General features: G+C 34.1%; 1 protein-coding gene and 1 long non-coding RNA gene across 5 annotated transcripts in view; one reads left to right on the top strand and one right to left on the bottom strand.

Moving 5' to 3' along the window:
• LOC111049971 overlaps positions 1-20,985 on the top strand; it is a 152,870-nt gene that overhangs the window by 93,814 nt on the left and 38,071 nt on the right. The gene's annotated exons all lie outside the window — the stretch shown is intronic.
• LOC120353790 overlaps positions 1-20,985 on the bottom strand; it is a 61,275-nt gene that overhangs the window by 25,692 nt on the left and 14,598 nt on the right. For both annotated transcript variants that reach the window (XR_005572595.1, XR_005572596.1), the window contains exon 2: positions 6,422-6,553. This is a non-coding gene — a long non-coding RNA (uncharacterized LOC120353790). The remainder of the gene's footprint in view (positions 1-6,421; positions 6,554-20,985) is intronic.

Below are 20,985 nucleotides of genomic sequence, written 5' to 3' on the forward strand. Positions count from 1 at the left end.
AAAGTTAGTAGACAGTTAGCCTAGTAGATAGTAGTCTATCTACTAACGTTGACTGTATACTATACTAACAATAGCTATTCGGTTTTTATGAGAGAATTTATTGAGCCTTCCACAAGGAAATTAGGGTATTTTCATTTATTGTAAAATATGATTCTTTTTATTTGAAAAATTCAATAGGTAACGAATCTTCTTTTTGGACTGTGTTTCAAGATTTCATTAGTATTTATTTCATTCGAAATCACGAGTTTGAATTGCAACATCAACTTGGAATAAGCTAAGGTTAAAAATAAATATACAACATTGAATTTAGAAGGATTCATCAAAAATGTGGAAATAAAAATCAGGATGAGACTTTTTCAAGTTTCCTCTACAGCTTCTTTGTGGATAATCAATCTGATTACAAGGAAATAGATTGGTTCAATGAAAATAAGTTTTGGTATTTCTCTCAACCAATTAAAAGATAATTGAAAAACGTCCAAGTGCAATTTTCTTTCAACAAAATGCATTATTATTTCACTTAACAACCTAATCTGCTATAAGTGTGTCTCCAATAACGCGGAGAATCGTAAGAGATTTTCCTACTAGATAAGGTGAGAAGTAATTCGCTAGATCTCTTTCTCATATTAGAGACGTTTAATGCCGGTGCATCGTTAACTTTGAATGTAGTGTGATTTTTCCCCACAATTATTATCCAATAAAATTAAGAGCTTTCTTACTCATGGAAGTCTAATAGCAGAAGCTTCCGGGAATTCTCTGTGAAGCGATGTACTCTAAAAAACGGAAATTGCCAATTATCCAGCTATTGAAATGAGTATCCTTTCACTTTCAAAATCAATAAGCAGTTCAGTTTTCATCTTCATCAAATCAGATGATCAACCAGGAATGGCTCCTTTCTTTTCCCTGATAGCCTAATTATTTTGTCTTGCAAAATTGATGATAGGCCTCAAATTACAGTTTCAATATTGTTTTCAAAACACGCTTAATTTAAATGTTCCAGAAACGATTTACTTTAATTTTGATTTTTGTCTTCGATTTTCATTTCATTAGGCGATTGATTTAAAGAACAAAACACTCCCTGTTAGATCAACAATAAGGAATATCATTGCAAATTGAAAAGTTGGCTAAGCTGAAGAAGTTTTATTCAGATCTATCACAAATATGTGTGTATAGATCTCTAGCTTTTACTGTTTTTCTATTATTCGTATTTGGATCACTGATATGAAGCATTGATAGTACTGGAAACGCTAACAAGTATAACGTTTCATTCGTGTCATCTTGTCAGAATAAAACTTCCTAGATGAAGATATAGCTACGAAGTAAACGTCAGAGTTGAACAGGTGTCTCAGAAAAACATGGATTCTGTAAAGTGAAGCAGAAGTTTCTCTAATTTATAGTATCAAACTATCAATCTTCCAAACTAGTGCTCATGAATAACTCGCTTATTTGATGAGCTACAGACTGGTTTTAGAACTTTTAATCCGTACTGATGATCTCTTTAGAAATTACTTATATCATAATTGTGAAGTGAAAAATGTGAGTAGAATTTAGAAAGGAAAATAATAAGCAAAGTTATTAGGCTGTCAATCTTATCATGGATGTGTAAAAATGTGTGGGCGAACAACTCATGTAACAGAAAACTAAAAAAATACTTTCCACAAATAATCGAGTGTTTTGACGGGCAGGCTTACGAAACTAGAGGTATAATAAAAGTCGGGAACGACCTTCCCGTGATTTCTTCCACTGAAACAGAGCTGGAAAAGATAAAGATAATATTGCCTTTCGTTTGGGACCTTGGGCCAAGAGTAGCGGTGGTGATTTTACAGGAGTCTCTCACATTCGAGCGTGGATACTTTCACCGATGTAGCTGTAGCTGTGGTCATCGACGTGAAAACCAATACGACGTGAAAGCCTTGAACCCAAGTAACGATTGCTCTGCTCCGAGATAGCAGGGGGCTTTCGACCTACACGAACAGCAATGCAGACCCCCACAGATTCCACTTCGATGTAAAACACAGCCGATATCTGGTTTCCAATTGAGCACATCTTCAAGTAGGTGTATTGTATCAGTATCTTAACAAGAGGGGATGGAGCTTTGCGATGTAATTTACATCAGTGACATGCCCGTGATATCAAAAGAGTGTATCACCCACATACAAGCCTAGATCTAAAATAATTCGATCGATGTCAATTTTTTCCGCTTGAATCATGGGGAATAACAATAATATTATTACTCATATCCTAATAGCTTATTGAATATGATTTGAAAGATGAATAGAAATATGAGTACACTAAACAAAGACAGCTTCATAGGTTACGAATCGACGGTGCTAGGAACTTTGGGACCAACAACTTTTGGGACTAAAGGATTCCGACATAAGAGAGTATGGCTCTTTGCAGGTAGAATCAGGTGTCTCCAACAGGTTGGACATTGGTCTTCTACATTAGATTGATCACATGGGATTAGAAATTCAGTAGCAGGCCTATTCACCTATACTGTATATTAAATCTTATTCAATATACTTGATATATTTCTTTATTAGGATTTTAAAATTAAACTATTATTTCCGCTACTTCAATCAGGAAAATATGAATTTCTAGTATTCATTCAGTGTGTTAGAAGAGTGTTGTGTGAGCCTGTCGAAAGAACAAACTACAATATTTTTTGCTAATCACATCGCAGGTCTCGACCCTAGCTGGACTTGGTGGCAAAATGTCTCTTTTTCCTAGATGTTGTATAAAATATACAAATACATGGTCCCAAATTTCCGGTCACGGAATCGACAAGCTAAGAGTTTTAGTTTTTTTCTATCAAATAGTCGTTGATGGTCATCTACATCATATGCTTATGGTTTATATAATTTTGCTGTTTTTCACTGAATTTTAAAATCTGTTGAATTAATAATTGAACTATATCAGTGAGTCCACATAATGAATAGGATACGAAACGAGAAATTCGATTCCAATCCAGAAAATTTCACATAACTAACGCATACCGTATTCACATTTTTCATCTTATACAAGTTTGACTATCCATATTATAGGAACACTGAACAATATAGCATATGCTAACCCAAAAATACATCATATATTTATTAATTCAATGCTACCGGACGTTAATAATGGCCTTTGAGTTCATAAATAAATTTTCACACGACATAAAAAGCGGACATTTGCTGTCTAAAAGCACAGTGTAGTGACCATATACGACCGAGAGCACCAAACAGTATCTGTATTAGCTGCATGCTGCATACCAGACATGTATTGTTGTATGATCAGTGTATGGATGTAGTCATGCGAAACGGCCACTCAATAAAAGTCCCACTCCCATTTCCAGCTCTTTCCAAACTTTTCACGGTTCATATCCCACACATTCGTTTCGTGACTAAGCGGCGTTCAGTTTGCTTTGGTGAATAGAGTGTGTAAAATGCACTTTAATAATAAAGATATTATATTTGTGCTTGCAAACTAGCTCGCAGACAGATTGTCCAACCATGTGGATATTCTGAAATCCTTGATCACTCACTCTTTACAATGTATTTTCCACTACAATTATTATATCGACCGCCAAACTGGAATAACGTAATTTGACAACCGTAATAGCTGCCAAATTGTATTGTGCTTCCACAATAATTTATGTGGTTGATCAGCATGAAATATTTCCGGATAAATGGAAATATATTCTATTGAAACCGTTTTTCATCTAATTCATCTTGCTCACCGACGTTTTACGTCAAAAGTAAAAAGTAAATTCGTATGGCTTTTGTTGGTGGGGAGTCCCTTGCGGGAAGGTCCCGCCGCCTCAATATATCATTTAAGCCGTCAATGCTTGGGCCTCACGACTTACGTTTTATATAGTGAAAGGATTAGATTACATTGGAATATATTATTCAATTCAAACCAAAGAGTTCATAGAATAAAATAGACAAACTATACTTTATCTAAATTGAGGTTTAAATTGAATTAGATGGAGTCGTCACTCACCAGTGATTAAGCATAAAGCTCTCTAAGTCGGAGAATTTTCAAAAGCTAAGAAGGTCTACTCCCTACTAGATAAAGTTAGATGGATAATAACAAATATCGAGAGGCTTCAAGTCTGCAAGGAAAGTATTGCTTTCCAAAATAAATTAAGGTACCCAAATTTCAATTTTTCTATACGTTTCAAGGTCCCCTGAGTCCAAAAACATGATTTTTGGGTGTTGGTGTGTATGTCGAAGTGTTGGTATGTCTGTGAACACGATAACTCAATTTCTAATAAACCGATTGACTTGAAATTTCAAACTTAAGTTCCTTATACCATGAGGACCCGACAATAAGAAATTCAATAAAATTCAATTCAAGATGGCGGAAAAATGGCGGATAATTACTAAAAAACCATGTTTTCACGATTTTCTCAAAAACGGCTCTAACGATTTTCTTCAAATTTATACCATGGATAGCTATTTACAAGCCCTATCAACTGACATGAGTCTCATTTCTGGGAAAATTGCAGGAGCTCCGTAATATTCTTGAGAAAAATCGCGGATAATTCTAAAAAACCGTGTTTTCACGGTTTTCTCGAAAACGGCTCTAAGGATTTTCTTCAAATTTATACCATAGATAGCTATTTATAAGCCCTATCTACTGACATGAGTCTCATTTCTGGGAAAATTGCAGGAGCTCCGTAATATTCTTGAGAAAAATGGCGGATAGTTACTAAAAAACCATGTTTTTCACGATTTTCTCAAAAATGGGTTGACCGATTTATTTCAAATTCATACCCCCTATCTATAATTATTTATCAGCTCTATCAACTGGCATGAGTCTTTTTCCTGGGAAACTAATGGGGTCCACCCCATCCTTGAGAAATGGACTTTGTAACTCCTTCTCGTGCATGAGGTAGGTAGATAGAGCAGTTTATAAAAAGAACACAATAGTCGAGATATTTCATCTGTAGAACAGCTGTTTTGAAGACTTTCAAAAAATCAATTTTTTCACAATTTTACAATTTACACAAAGGAAAAAATCTGGTGTGGCGCACTCACACAACTTTCCTTGCCGTTATGAAAATTTATTACCTGACGCTAGTGTTCCCGCGCATCTCAAGTTTACTATTCAAAGATTTGAGTCAGCTGGTGACAGGGCAATAGCGCTGGAGACACACATGAGGTCTGCTATCTCTTCATAGTGAATCATTTAATAGAATCAACAATAATTTGCAATTGAATAATCACATTTTCTCGAATTTAAAGCTTATTTTCTATTTTAGGCGAAAATGTTACTGAACATTAATTGTAGAGACACACATGCTCAATCTACTCCACTTGATTTTTTTTGTTTCAATTGTATCTGAAGCCTGATAATTGGGAATCTAACTGCATTGATGGGGCGGAGCTCCTGAAATTTTTACAGATATGGGACTTGTGGCAGTTGATAGAGCTTATCGATGACTATTTTAGGTATGAATTTGATCAAAATCGTTGGGGCCGTTTCCGAGAAAATCACGAAAAACCCTGTTTTTGACAACATTTTCGTCATTTTAGCCGCCATCTTGAATTGCATTTGATCGAAATTGTTCGTGTCGGATTCTTATAGTGAAAGGACCTTAAGTTCCAAATTTCAAGTCATTCCGTTAATTGGGAGATGAGATATAATGTACACAGACGCACATACACTCATACACATACACAAACACACACACACACACACACACACACACACACACACACACCACACACACACACACACACACACACACACACACATACAGACCAATACCTAAAAACCAGTTTTTTGGACTCAGGGGACCTTGAAACGTATAAAAATTTAGAAATTGGGGTACCTTAATTTTTTTCGGAAAGCAATACTTTCCTTACCTATGGTAATAGGGCAAGGAAAGTAAAAAGTACTCTGAAAACAATAATTATATATACACATATACAGTAGTCTGATCGTAGTTTCAAATATGTTGCCGCCAATCGTGATTATGTTATTCCCCTAAATTATTCTCGGTCAAGAATGAGGCTTACAGTTCAATGAGTAAGGAAAGTTGTGTAAGTGTACCACACCAGATTTTTGCTACATAGAACGATTAGCAGTCGAATTTCTTCAATAAATTAATTTATCCACTTACTGTGCCAAAGTGAACTGTCAGACATGCCCAAGGATCTCGTTGTCACATAAATAAGTCAATAAATTCAATTAATAACAAAAGAGTAATTCTGGAAGCCTTCTCCACATTCATAAATATCAAAGAAATTTCAACTTGAAGGTAATGTATATTAGCAATTGCACTCTTCTTGTGGGGTGAGGAATTTTATGTCGAAAAGTTAGTTACAAAATCCCGTAAATCACTGCTGGTTGCCCTAGACGAGTCACTAGACAGAACCACAAAGAAACATCAATATTAAGACATAAAATATGTATAGTAGAATTTCATTTCTACCAGATTTCATGGTGGAGAATGGGTCATCATTTCAAGTTTGAAGCGAGTTCCTTCATCCCGCATTGGTGGAAGACAGCAGACAGCAGACTGTCACAGTTGGAGCTTGGATGCTCATAACAACAATTCAGCAACCTGGAATTGTCAAACAACCATATAAACAAGTTGCAGGTCAACTAACCTTGAGACATTATACTGTTCATCATTATTTAGCTGAACATTTGTTTCGAGCAATCTTGTTTACAGGTGCAATTTTAACAGAGGAATCGTAAATTAAGTTGAAATCACAGAGATGGTTTTTTACTGCACCGGTACTAGAATTCTATAATTTAATAATAATTCTTGGGGCAATTATCATTAATACTTGGAAGGCTTGACTAGGAAACATTCTTAGCGAAGAAAGCTTTTATAAGCAAATAAGCATGCTTGGACTGAAATGCATATTCATGAACATTGCTCAAAATTATAGTGAGGTCCACGTTATAATGGCAGTGTTTGATTAGCAATCGTATTGCTATCCTTGTCTATCATTCAACAAAACGGATAGCACTATCTCTTTCACGCTTTGCTCTGTTGCCAGATCGACTTTTAAAAATGTAGAATTAATTAAGAAAATATTTTATCTTAATCATAAACATTCATTATGGAATTATTGAAAAATATTATTTATTGCTTAATAAAATATAATTGATAATTTTAAACGAGAATGATCAGTTAATATTAATTCTATAGCTACCATCTATAGAAGGCATTGACAAGACAGAGGTTCGGCAACGTTGTTCTCCTATCTTTCTCCACTTCCATTATAAAGTGGACCTCACTATTGGAGAAATTAGTAATGATTGATCCTTAATATTTCAAGATCGATCGAGTTATTGAACTTACGATTACGGTAACTTACGGTATTGAACCTTGAGATTACGGTAGACAATTGGTGGGACCGTGGCACCGAGAACCTCATTGAATTACTTCACTTAGTCTAGACTTATTGCAATACACAAACTCAAGTTTTTCAAGCTAATTATTATAATTAGTTCACTTCATGTACATTTTACCCACTTTCCATTGAACCCAGTTCTTATCCACATTTTCAGTTGAGTTTTAAATAATAGATCATATTATTCTTGAAACACCTGTTGTTATTGTCAAGTGCTCTTTCAATATTATTATACTTATTAATATTAAATTAATATAACATAATAAGTATACTTCTTTGTGTGCAGATTTTTAAAAAAGATTCACTCGATTAGAAGTTTTAACTTGAAATTTGAACTTCTCTATAATTGTAATGTTTCATAAAATTCCTACAATAAGATGAAAGTAAAGAAGTCGTTGAGTTGTTACAACAAGATTAAATTAGAAGGTGGAAAATTAGTAGTTGAATTGAAATAAATATAATTGGAAAAACTGTGGATGACTTGAAAGTTGAAAGATTTTACTGACTTCATTATAAAGTAACACTTTAACAGCCAATAAATGAAAGATGCGTACAGTAGGCCTACTCAAATCATAGTCTGATGAGAAAGATTACCATGACGCGTACAACTCAACAACTAGTACCGTACCAATAAACTGTTCAAACTACAGTAGCATGACAACAATCCATAACGATTGGTTGGAGCAGCGCACCCGTTTGCAGTTCACCTGCGAACCAATTTGCATCCGACAAGTAATGATCTTGTAATCTACGCCCTATATTCTCAAACATATTACATCGTGTTTTTATTGGTTATGAATGTATATAATCAGTTAGACAGCCAACCTGTCTTTTTTATTAGTCGAGAAGACATATTTTCGTTGTCATTTTAGGCTGCATGTGTTTGTATCGAAGACGTTAGGAATTCCCCCTTTCACTTCTCAATCCCGGACAACAATAACCTTCGAAAGTTCCCGACTAGTTTATTAGTATCAATTTGAATATGTTTTACACCGTGTATGGTTCTCCAAATTGAAAGTATTTCATTCAATTAGTTTACAACAAATTTAGGCGACCTCCTTTTGCAATTGACTGGTACCACTAAAAATATTTATGAACCAGTTTCTATATTTGGAAATAATTCTAACTCATTTTGCTCACATAATATTAATATTCCCATGTTCCAATTCAAAAACGATCATAGGCTCACTAAACTAAACTACCTAAATAATACATCAAGAGATTTTCCCTTAATTCTGGTTCTATATTGGAGCAATAAGCAAGTGTAAAGATGAATATTTTGAAAAAAGTATTGATAATATTTACAAATTATTTACAAATTAATTATAATATTTCCCTTAATTTACAATAATTTTCTATTTGGAAAAATATGAATGAGTTTTAGCGCATATATTCAATTTATTCTTGAAAATATATAATCTTGGAGAATCGCATAAAATTATGTTAAATTGTGTTATAAGCACGGTTTAATATGATATACAGTATTAATTTCTCAAGCATGTCTATAGCTCTGTATTTCTTCTGTTCAATTTACTTGGGTCGTGAAGAGGAAATTTGGAAATGAAATGACAAAAAAATAAGCACTAATATCAAACTGATAAATTCTTTGAGAGAATACATGGAAAAGCAATACACATTATTTCTCAAATGCCATACATTTACTTTCGAATAAAGAATCAGCAAATAGGTGAAAAGATTATGAAAATAATAACATCATTGATAATCTGGAATAGGGGTCATCAACACAATAATGGATATGATCGAATATCTCCATAACATAATGGTTCAACTACAGTAACTATATTACCCATGGGTAATATAATTACTGTAGGTTCAACGAGAAGCCTACTAAAGGCTATCACGAGGTTTACTTTGATATTTTGGAGAACAATTCATTGATACAGATTGCCTGATCTCACATTTTATATCATTGTAACAATTTATTCATCCTGTGAAATTTGATTACATATTGAAAGATTCATAAGACACATTCAGATTTTCAATACGGTAATTTATTCAATCTTGTGAAATGTGATTATATATTGACTGAACCAACTAATTCATAATGATGAAACCCATGAAACCCAAGCTGTAGCTCCAATTGGTATTCACCTTTTCGACCGCTCCATACTACGGTATATAGTTTAGTTTGTATTTTGCCAATAATAGAGCTACAAAATCATGATTTCTCCTATATTTGAGTCACACAAGTGGAGTCGAAACCGGTTGAAGCACTAGAAATGGTAAAGACTAATTTTGTGAGTCTTCTCAACCCACTGGAAAGGTGTAGGGCATCGCATAGGTCGAATGTTAATGTCAGCCTACTTGTCTACTATATGTTGGACAAGATGTAATTGGTGGGAATCTGTGGTGTGGACAGTCACGACTGCCAGTTACAAAACAACTAATTTAGCTGTGCAAATAATTCTCTCATCTTTAAAACATCCAACCGATATTTTGGGTGCAGATCTAAATAAGGATTCAAAATCACAAACAGGTTTGTTTAAAATTGGAAGATCCAAAGTTAAAATCTGTTCACGTAATCTAGATAATACTGCAGATGCAGAAATACACTGAATCTCTACTTTGTTTCCTAAGGAGGCTTCAATTAGTAGGTAACTGATAATTGATAAGTTGTTGAAAAATATCTTTTATAGTTTATTTCAATTGATAACTGCAACACAAGGGCCAACTTCCATTAAAGTGGAGTTTGGGGTAGAAAATGCTTGTGTTGTCCAAACTAGACCTGAAGAATGAACATGCTGGTTTCACAAGACAATACTAGTTCCAGTGTAGGAGGGAGATAGATAAATGCCTTTTTATTTAGAGTTTACAATATAAGAAGTGATGTGGGCGAAATTGATGAGGGGATACGATGTGTCAAATGTTAAGATAATTCAGTTTTTCTGGACCCATTAGTTGAAATTCTCAAATTGAGTAGATGGTCTAGGATACCACTATATTACCAGTTACTTGATATTGACTATTGTAGGTAGTATGAAATATAGTTTTTGCAAGTAAAAATTGGAAATTTGAAATTTGTCTGTCTGTTACAAATATACTTGAATTCAACTTCAATATGGTTTTATTATTATTATTATTATTATTATTATTATTATTACCGGTATTATTATTATTATTCTCTTTTTCACGCAGTTGCGGATAGCTTATGCGAAGAGGGGCAAAATTTATGCAACCTCTTGGCATTATTTTCTATTATTGATAAAGTATTTTACCAAGTATGTTGGAGCGTTTGGCGTACTATGCGAGCTGTATCAAGCAGAACAGACTTCTGCATTTTCCCTACCAGAGTTTCTGAGACATCAATAACCTTACAGCTCTCCACTGTTGAATTAAGAATCAGACCATTCACAGATATTACGATTGGGATTATTCTAACATTCTTGAGCCCATACATATCTTTGAGCTCAAATGCTAGCTCTTGATACTTCCTCAATTTCTCACATCTTGTTCTTTGACAATTTTCATCTGCTGGTATGGCTACATTAATTATCAAGTCTTCTTTTTGATTCATGTTCAACATTAGGATATCAGGCTTGTTATGAATGACTTGCCTGTCAGTGATCATTTGAACATCCCAATAGATCTTAATCTGGTTTCTCTCAATAAATGCAGGAGGAGAGTAAGAATAGTATGGGGGCATTTCTTCGAAGAAGTCAAATTCCTGCTGCAATTTCAGGTGCACTATTTTTGCAGAATTATTATGTCGCCATTATTATTATTATTATTATTATTATTAACCACAGCGGTATGAGAAATGTTCCAACAACTGGATAATCTTTGGGGCATTAAAGCGGCGTTAAACATTGAAGCTACCAATAAAGTAAGGTGACATGTCTGTAGTCTTCCATGTATACCGTATTAAATTCAATTAAATCCTCTATCTTAAGAAATAGCTGGACAAATCTTCCAATAACCAATTCATAGACCAATGAATGATAAAGAAGTACTTCATGTTGGAAATAACTGAAATATTGAGAGTGGAAACTTATCACGTTGCTTAGGTGTTCAACCACAGATAACAAAAATGCTTAGAGCTGGATTATGAATAGGTACTTCCTATTACATTCACTGACTGGAGGGTATTTTTTCACAAATCAAGCGCCATTGAAAGCTATTAGGAAGTCATAGATCACAAACTTCTAAAGGTTCCTGAAACTTGGCAGTTTCAAGTAAATATTCATGGAAAAAATGTTACCGTAGAGATAATCATTAGCTGATGAGAAGATATATCTTTTTGAAACGTATGCAATAAATTCATATGGATTGGAAGAGAAGCGGAAGATACTCTAAACTAGATCAGTTTCCTTATAGAGCTACCAGCAATCAAGACCGCTTTTTAATGAAACTGAAAGTGGACTCTGAATATGCATAATTTTACTTTCAAATTGTTGGGCAGATACTACAACTTATTCAGAGTTTCTCAATGCAGATTGATAGAAATTTCTACTCCAGTTTAATCAAATCCATAAATGATTTCGACAGCACATGGCTAAAATAAAAGAAACAATAAAAAGCTTGTTGTCAATATCTTCAATTCACTCAACATACCTAACTGAAACGTTATTGATGCTTGTCAACATAAGTGGTAATCTGACAACAGTAGTACGAAGCGTTTGTCACAGATGAGACGACTAAGGCAGTACACCCTTCAATCTGCTAGCGCTACCTGGTCGTGGGTTCGAATCCCACCGGTAGGCTTGGACATTTGATAATCTCATCAAAAATCGCCCACGCACTGTGTCGAGTAGCCGTAGTCGAGTGGATTAGATGCTGGCTTTATAATTCAGAGGCCAGGGCAAGATATTTTTCTTAGGCCACTCCCGTGTTTCGGATGGGCACGTTAAACCGTCGGTCCTGGCTGCCTATAATCAGTCGTTAGGTTACGTCAGAGGCCCTGAAATTGATCAGGAGCAACCTGAAAACTCTGACACCAGACCTGAGCCATCCAGGTAACTCGATATTATTATTATTATTATTATTATTACCCCCGCACTTTCCATTATACCCATGCACAAGCTGAAAGCTCATATGGGCTTCATCCGCAATAAAAAGTAGACACTGTTTGGTGACCCAACCAGCACCACATCTCATTTTGAGGACTAGAAATAGATTATAAATACGATAATGAAGATTGATAAGAAATTATTGATTTGGTAGTTTTCCCTATTAGTAACAAACAAGTACACAGGTCCGTCTGATCATAATCTATTCATTTTACTACTATTCCAACATTAATTATTGATGATGATAGCTCTAAAAAACTATTAGTGAGTTAGGAAAGATTGCATCTTATTTTCTACTCTATCATAAAGAGAGATCTATTAACAAGGTACCTATAACAGACAAAACGCATCCAAATAAAGTTTAAGCTAGTAATTTATCACCATACGAACATTCAATGAAAATTAATACCTATCAAAGTTTATGACAAACTATTAATAGCAACACTGAGAACCTGTGTCCGTTGAAAAGATAGTTTATGCTATTACCAAGTATTACGGGTGAAATCGATTAATGTGTGGAGAAATACAGTGTATAGTTACGGAAAGATACGGTGTGTAATGGAAATTTCTCACAGTGATTGAAATTTATCGCTAGCCGCGCGCTATATTGAAGAAAGATGGTATTGGGATGGCCGTTAAATTATTAAAATATGACAACAAAGCCACAATGTACTATGGATGGTATCTTCCACATGGGTATTCTCATGCGGCGACAAAGCAAGGAAACCGAAAAATGAGAGAGAGAGAGAGAGAGAGAGTGAGGGAGCTTGCAAAAGTGCAAGTGGTGTGAGCAAGTATGAGATTCCAAGTTCACTGGAAAATATTAATATGGTAGAGCTGCTCTGAGCGTACAGTGGCTTTCCCCCAGTGGTTAATGCTCTTTCCACAAACGGTTTTTCACAGCGTTGTATTATGCCAGCATCCAAGGCCGTCTACCGGTCAGCGTTTCTTTTTTAAACTGGTTCTTTATAGCTTCAAATCCTGAAAATGCACATGAATATCGAAAAGCCCCACTTGAAAGACCGCCTTTGACCACGTAAAAGCTCTAACGATATTTTTATTATTAACTTCTTATTTTATTTTCGTTACAAAGAACCTACTTTTAACAACCGAAACCTGATTATTCCAAGTGGGTTTTACAGCATTTAATTTAGTCCAGTTCATGCCAATTAGTAGGGGGTTATTCATCCTAATACAATAAGAATAAAGAGGGAGCAACAGCCTAAAATAAGCAGCGGTAGACAACTCAATTTATTTTAAAGGTACCGAAAAGAGTATTGAAGGAAGATGCAATCACATCACTGGATGTCAAAGCAGGTTGATAAAGATATGTGAACACCTCTACAGCACTACACAGCACGCTTGCAGACAAAGCAAGGTTAACAATAATTGGGAAACGAATTTCAAATAATATGATCGCACTAGTTTATTAATCTCATGCGAACAAAAAAAAACCAAAGTTGTGATGAAAGGGTTGTAAATAAAAATGAAAAATTATTCAACTAACATTAAAAGATTATAAATATTCTTTTATGACAACTTTGATTATTATAAGACTTAAATACGATTTATTTAAATCTAGAACTTCGAAAGACAATTTGAATTTCAATCCAATTTCTCTCTCATACTCTACTTCACCCTTTTTCAACTTATCTTATTACTAAATCGATTCCCATCACATCTGCTTTGGTAAAAGAATTCCAATATGGAAATAATAAAATTCCAAGCAAGCAGTAAAGTAATGGAAAATGTTTCAACAGGAAACGTGCAAGTCATTTCAGATACTTATTTTAAAATAAGACAGCTCACTTTCGCTTCAGAAGTATGACAGAATGCTAGAATGCTTGTTCCCACTTTAATGAGCTCAGAATTCCATCACATTCCCATTTATCAAAAGCTTATTCAATTTATGAAATTTCATCTTTTGAAGATAACCCGGAAGAATAATAAATGACACGACACGCGCTCTTTTCAATCAACACATTACGTACGCTGTCTTGTTATATCACTGATAAGATAGCAAAGTGATAATATTTTATATTTTACAAAATAAAAATCAATTACTAGAATAATCAACAATATCCATCAAAAGCCATTTATTGGGATGTATTCATTCCATAGTAGGTTTTTTTACCATGTCAGTTTGGCGAAAAATGTGATTTTTTTCTATATAATTACAATCAGTCGCCATATAAACTCAGTATTACAAGTACTAAACTGGGATGAAGCACTGTATGTTTTTCTAAAAACTTTCATACAACAAAATATCAATTCTTTTTGAGGTTCATAAAAAGATAGTTTCAAGTTTTATTAAATTGTCATAAGATTACATAGTAAGTGTTTGTATCTAACTTAAGGTCTTTTCTGTGTAAACTTCCGCAGTCGACGACGACAAGCATTGTTGACATTCATATTGTCCAAATTTCAAGTGTGCTAAAACAGCTGATCAAAAACTTTTCATTGATTGTGTTTATTTTCCAAAAATCAAAACATTTCTAATAATATCAACATATTGTCATTTAAAAGTATAAATAATAAACTCAACCTCCCCCATTCAAACATAATTAAACATAATCTTTTAGGTTATTTAGACAAATTGAAATCTTCCCAATCTGAGATCCTCACCCTGTCGTGGTCGACGACGGCATTTACACACAAACGAAACCCCAGCTTAGAGACTAGATTTTTTCTTTCTGAAGATAGGAATACCAGAAATGCCATTTCGACTGTTTCTTTTCAATAATGATAAGATTTTCCATTTATTAAGTCAAACTTCAATATGGTCTCAGATCGACAGTTTCAGTTCCAGGCTCGTGCTTCTAGGCAATGAGACGGAGTATGATGAGAGATTAGAGGACCTACAGCTTTAGGTGGGTTTCAAGTCACCGAGAAGCGATTTTTAGATTCATAAATGATATTTAGATGAGTCGGCTCAAAAGTAGTCAGCCTTTCAAAGGCAGTAGCAGACGCATGAATCTCATCTCACCAGTACCTAATCGATAGCTTTTCAGCGCGACCACAGAAACACTTCCACTTCCTTCAATTGTAATTAAATAGCAATTAATTGTCAAGTTTTTAGCCAGGTCACTCCTGTGTTATCGGATGAGCACGTTAAACGGTCGGTCCCCGGGGTCAAGTATGAAAGTATAGCCAATTGACGGATTAGAAAAGTATATTCTTGTATATTCAATCAAGCTATGTGGGACCTTCCCGCAAGGGAGGTCTCCCCACCCAACAAAAAGCCATACAGATTTACTTTTAAATTGTAATGAAAAAATGCCAATAAAGAGAGGTTTGAAATTGTGATACGGTACTGATAATCATTGTGAAAAGAGTCAATCAGCAGAGAAAGTACAAAAATTATAAGGAAGCGAGTAAAATATGTTCTCTTGATCATATTCATCTCCCATGAAATTTTTTCAGCCAGTTACGTTTCCGTACTGCGGTAACTTGTCCATAACAGTATAATTATCACTCTTAACAAAGGATTGATAACCGCTGAATGAGTTTATTGTTGGAGTAATTATCCAAACAGCAAAACAGTACCATAGACAGTTTCAATTTCTCTAATGGATGAGTGAGTGCGATACTAGTGTTAGTGTTTTGTTTAGATTGTTGAGTTCATGCATTTGAGGAAAGGCGAAAAACAATAACCGGATAGACCAATTAGCGACTTCTCAACAGATGCCTCAAGAATATCAGTAGTAGGCCTTTGATGTATCAACTACTAAATCTGAAAACACCTCAATCAACTCTCGTATAAGATTTCGAAATCATCAATCAAATGACATTATAGTAAACAAGATAATTTAAAAGCTGATGTTCTCTATCAAGTATTGTTTATTTTGGCTAATTTAGTTCTTGAATTTCTCCTGGAGAAACCAACTACAAATGACCGAACTTGATTCTCGTTATACGAGGGCCATTCACATTGTTTACAATAATTTGAAGAATACCGTATATAAGTTGATGATAATTTAGGGCCGGTTTCCGAGCTCAGGATTTAGCTAAGTTCTAGACTTTAACTGGCTTTAAACTCTGGAGTCAGAAAATTGGCTTTCCGAGTCAGAGCGTTAACGTAGTTGAGGACTTAAATAGACTCTGGAGTTTAGAGATCATGTTAGACCCTGGCGTTTATAATTTCGCTTTCTGAGTGAAGGGCTTATAAGTCCAGGACTTGAATTAGATTCTCGCCTCTTTCTGAGTCAAGGATTTATCAAAAATCGTTAAGTCCAGGACTTAAAACAGCGTAATATTAAACCCTCGACTGGGGTAGGGTTTAAATTCAAGTTCTGACTTAACTGAGCAAACACAATTCAGTTATTGTTTTGGAGTAGATAAAAAGCCAAATAGATGTCATGGAATACCTAAATTATTTGGATTAGTCCATCTAAATTCATAATTTATAGTTTGCAAGTTTATTTTGGTATAAAGTTCTTCATTATATTATGCTTAAAAAACAAACCTTATTTTACGACTGTATGACATAACCTGGAAATGTTCAAGAAGAATAATACAAAGATTGCCTTAGAATGGCCATCATCACATCTCCCAATGTGAATACTGAACATACTAAAATTTTTATTCCAAAATCAATGGGAAGGATCAATGATAACGTAAAATGAAATGCTTATTTTTTTATTCATATTTCAAAAGGTTAGGTTTGCTTTGAATTTATAGATCTACACAATACAAAGAAATCGAAACGTATTTTGACAAAATGATTGTCACATAACAGTTTGGAGAGAATTTAAATTATTACGCTGCAATCAGCTGTTTTGCTATAGGCCTAATGCCAACAATACAACAGCAAAATATTGAGAATTTCCCTCATGTTTACTGCCTTGAAGTCCTGGACTCAAATAAGTCGAGAACTCAATAGACCCAGGAGTTTATAACATAAACCCGTGACTCAGAAAGTAGATTTAAATCCGAGAGCTTATTTCAGTCCTGGACTCTGTAAGTCCAGAACTTATAGATCCCGAGCTCGGAAACCAGCCCTAAATGTTGGTGAGTGATAAGGCTTCTGGAGATAAATTTTATATTTAAACTGATGAACCATAATGAATATTGATTGCTTGGTAAGATTCAGTTGTTTACTACAGTACCTTCTCACTTCTGAACGCTTGTAGAATGGGAAGCGTTAGTTTTATAAGAAATTCTGATATTTTAAAGAGAATCTCACTATTCACTTCTACACTGAAAACATACCAACAATGAATTGAAAACATAATCGCATGTACTTTTTTTATAGGTCATCTATATCCAAAGAACTTTTCATTATCTTTTTCATGAGATAAATTAATAATCAGTTATGTATAACTAGTATGAAACTTATTTCTAAGTGGAGTATAGTATATATATGCAAAAGTGCTTCTTGGATATGAACTAGTGAGAGACAAATAAAAGTTTCCCATCAGCAAAAGTTCAAGTTCCCCATTCCCATTCCCGAAATTTTCGATCCAGCCACTCATTACTCTTTGACTAACATTTTTTACTATTGATGAGTATCAGTTTTGAGAAATAAATTCAAGGTCCGCTGAAAATAATGATGCCCTGCATATAAACGTTTCAAAACTTCGAAGAGCTCATAGATATTTGCATTTAAATATTATTGAAAAATTCCTGACAGCTTAACAAACGAAAATAAAAGCGCGCTGAGTAGTTCTTCTAATTTGTTTAAAATTCTGTTGATCTATTGATTGATTGGTACTGCGCACCAATATTAACCTTCAAGAAAAATCTGGTGTGGCGCACTCACTCTGGTGTGCCGTTATGAAAATTGATCACCTGACACTAGTGTTCACGCGCATCTCAAGTCTACTATTCAAAGATCTGAGCCAGCTGGTGACAGGACAATAACGCTGGAGACACACGAGGTCTGCTATCTCTTCATAGTGAATGATTTAATAGAATCAACAGTTTGCGATTGAATAATCTTATTTTCTCGAATTTCGAGCTTATTTTCTTTTAGGTGAAAATGTTACTGAACATTAATTGTTGAGATTTTCATGTTCAATCTTTTGTTCAAATAGTATCTGAAGCCTGATAATTGGGAATCTAACTTAAAATCAAACTTTGCATAGATGAGGCGGAGCTCCTGAATTTTTTACAGATATTGGACTTGTGGCAGTTGATAGAGCTTATCAATGACTATTTTAGTTATAAATTTGATCAAAATCGTTGGAGCCGTTTTCGAGAAAATCGCGAAAACCCCTGTTTTTGACAACAATTTCGCCATTTTAGTCGCCATCTTGAATTGCATTTGATCGAAATTGTTCGTGTCGGATCCTTATAGTGTAAGGAGCTTAAGTTCCAAATTTCAAGATATTCTATTAATTTGGAGATGAGATATCGTGTACACAGATACAGATACACTCATACACACACACATACACACACACGTACAGACCAATACCCAAAAACCTTATTTTTTGGAAAGCAATTCCAAACCCTATCCTTTCCTTACCTATGGTTAGGGCAAGGAAAGTAAAAAACTATAGCAAATTTATAGAAGTTGCTTTTGTGTTATACTGATTTTTCCAAATGTAGTGATTTGCAGCATTTAATTAGGATTTTCGAATAATAATGATTATTCATTAGTTAGCATTTGAACAAATGCAATTTCTAATTTATTTCTATCTTCCAAATGTAGCTGAAGTATTAACTAATGATTTATGACTATAATGAAAGGCTCTCAACAATTTGAATACAATAATTTTCAAGTGATTTCACTTTATCATCAAAACAACGCTTGAAAGTATGAAGTGTTTTTTATTGAACTATTATAAAATTCATCAAGATGTGGGTGTTGAATGTATACTTTAAATAGCATACAAAAAACTTAATCATCTATCAAAATGAGAAGGTTCAATGCTTGGACTAGTTTATACCTAGTTTGTAATCAACAAGATTACACAGAGTATAAGCTGGAAGAATGGGTATCAATAAAGAACAAGTGAACTCAGGCTAACTATTAATTAGCTTTTTGACGTCTAGCCTTCACCCAATTTCAGTCCGCATTTCTAGATCTTCTGATTAGATGATTTCCCTCAGCCTTGACTGCTATCTTCCATATCATCATGTTGCTTTTACACCAACAACGATTATAAATCATATCAAATCCACCATACTAGGTGTCTGTGGAATTATCCGCTTTTAAACAGGACCACTGCGTACATACTTTATGAGTTGTACTCCTCAAATTCCAAAAAAACAACAGTAAATCCTCTAAGATCATAATGTTGATCAAGAATAGATTTGATTAGTTATTTTTTCAAATGATGCAGGAATTTTCCACGGTTAATGAACAAAGATTTCATTGGCTTGATAACTAACTGAAGGATAACACAGTTTATATGAACAGCAAAGGTTATAGCAGCAAAAACTTTATACACAAACAATTACTAATGGGTGTTCAATAGTTTTCCGGAAGTTTTATTTTAAGAACATTCTCAAGTCACTAGAACCATTAATTTTTATTTTTCCAGCACAAGGATGTATGGTACAGAGGCGTAAATCATAGAACTAACTAAAGAGAATGACAGGCTCAACCATTAATAATAATTGTTCCTCTTCCGTTTTTTTACAATATTGATTGATTCAAGCGACTCCAAATCAATCGCGTTTATTAATTACATCCAAATTATAATTAACATATTCAAATTAGGGTTATGGTTATCCCCTCACTTATCACCCCAAAATATTTTTTTCTTCTTAAACTCCCTGCACAAAAATTATTGCAAATAATCGTTTCACTAGAATTAAAATCTTATTCATCAGAAAAAAGGGACTCTTGAGAATGACATAAATGTCGACACTAGTGTCGAATTGAACGAATGAATAAGAGTCCTGTATAATTTAAAAAAATATTACTACTTAGGGTACTACTTATTTCCTATAATATTGCTTATTCATTATATTTCATCATATTCAAATGGAAAAAGTAGGCTTGAATGAGTAGGAAACTATCCCAATGACATTTTTACTAGAGTTCAATCAAAATTTTAATTTAAATTATCCTTCTATGTTTTGTAGTTAGTTGGTGAATTTTTCAGTTCTTTTTTACTTTCAAGTTTTCTGTACGTTTCATGGTCGCCTGAGTCCAAAAACATTATGTTTGGGTATTGGTCTGTGCATGTGCATGTGCGTGTGTATGTCTGTGAACACGATAACTCTGTTTCTAATAAACCGATTGTCTTGAAATTTTAAGCTTAAGGTCCTTATACCATGAGGATCCGACAATTAGAAATTCAATAAAATTCAATTTAAGATGGCGGGAAAAATGGCGAATAATTACTAAAAGACCATGTTTTTCACGGTTTTCTCAAAAACGGCTCTAACGATTTCCTTCCAATTTATACCATGGATAGCTAGCTATTCATAAGTCCTATCAACTGACATGAGTCTCATTTCTGCAGAAGCTCAGTAATATTCTTGAGAAAAATGGCAGATAATTAATAAAAAAAACATGTTTTTCACGATTTTCTCAAAAATGACTTGACCGATTTTTTCAAATTCATACCCTGTATTTATCAGCTCTATCAACTGGCATCAGTCTTCTTCCTGGGAAACTAATGGGGGATCCACCCCATCCTTGAGAA

Source organism: Nilaparvata lugens, chromosome 1 (genome assembly GCF_014356525.2).
Source record: "Nilaparvata lugens isolate BPH chromosome 1, ASM1435652v1, whole genome shotgun sequence".
NCBI lineage: Eukaryota > Metazoa > Arthropoda > Insecta > Hemiptera > Delphacidae > Nilaparvata > Nilaparvata lugens.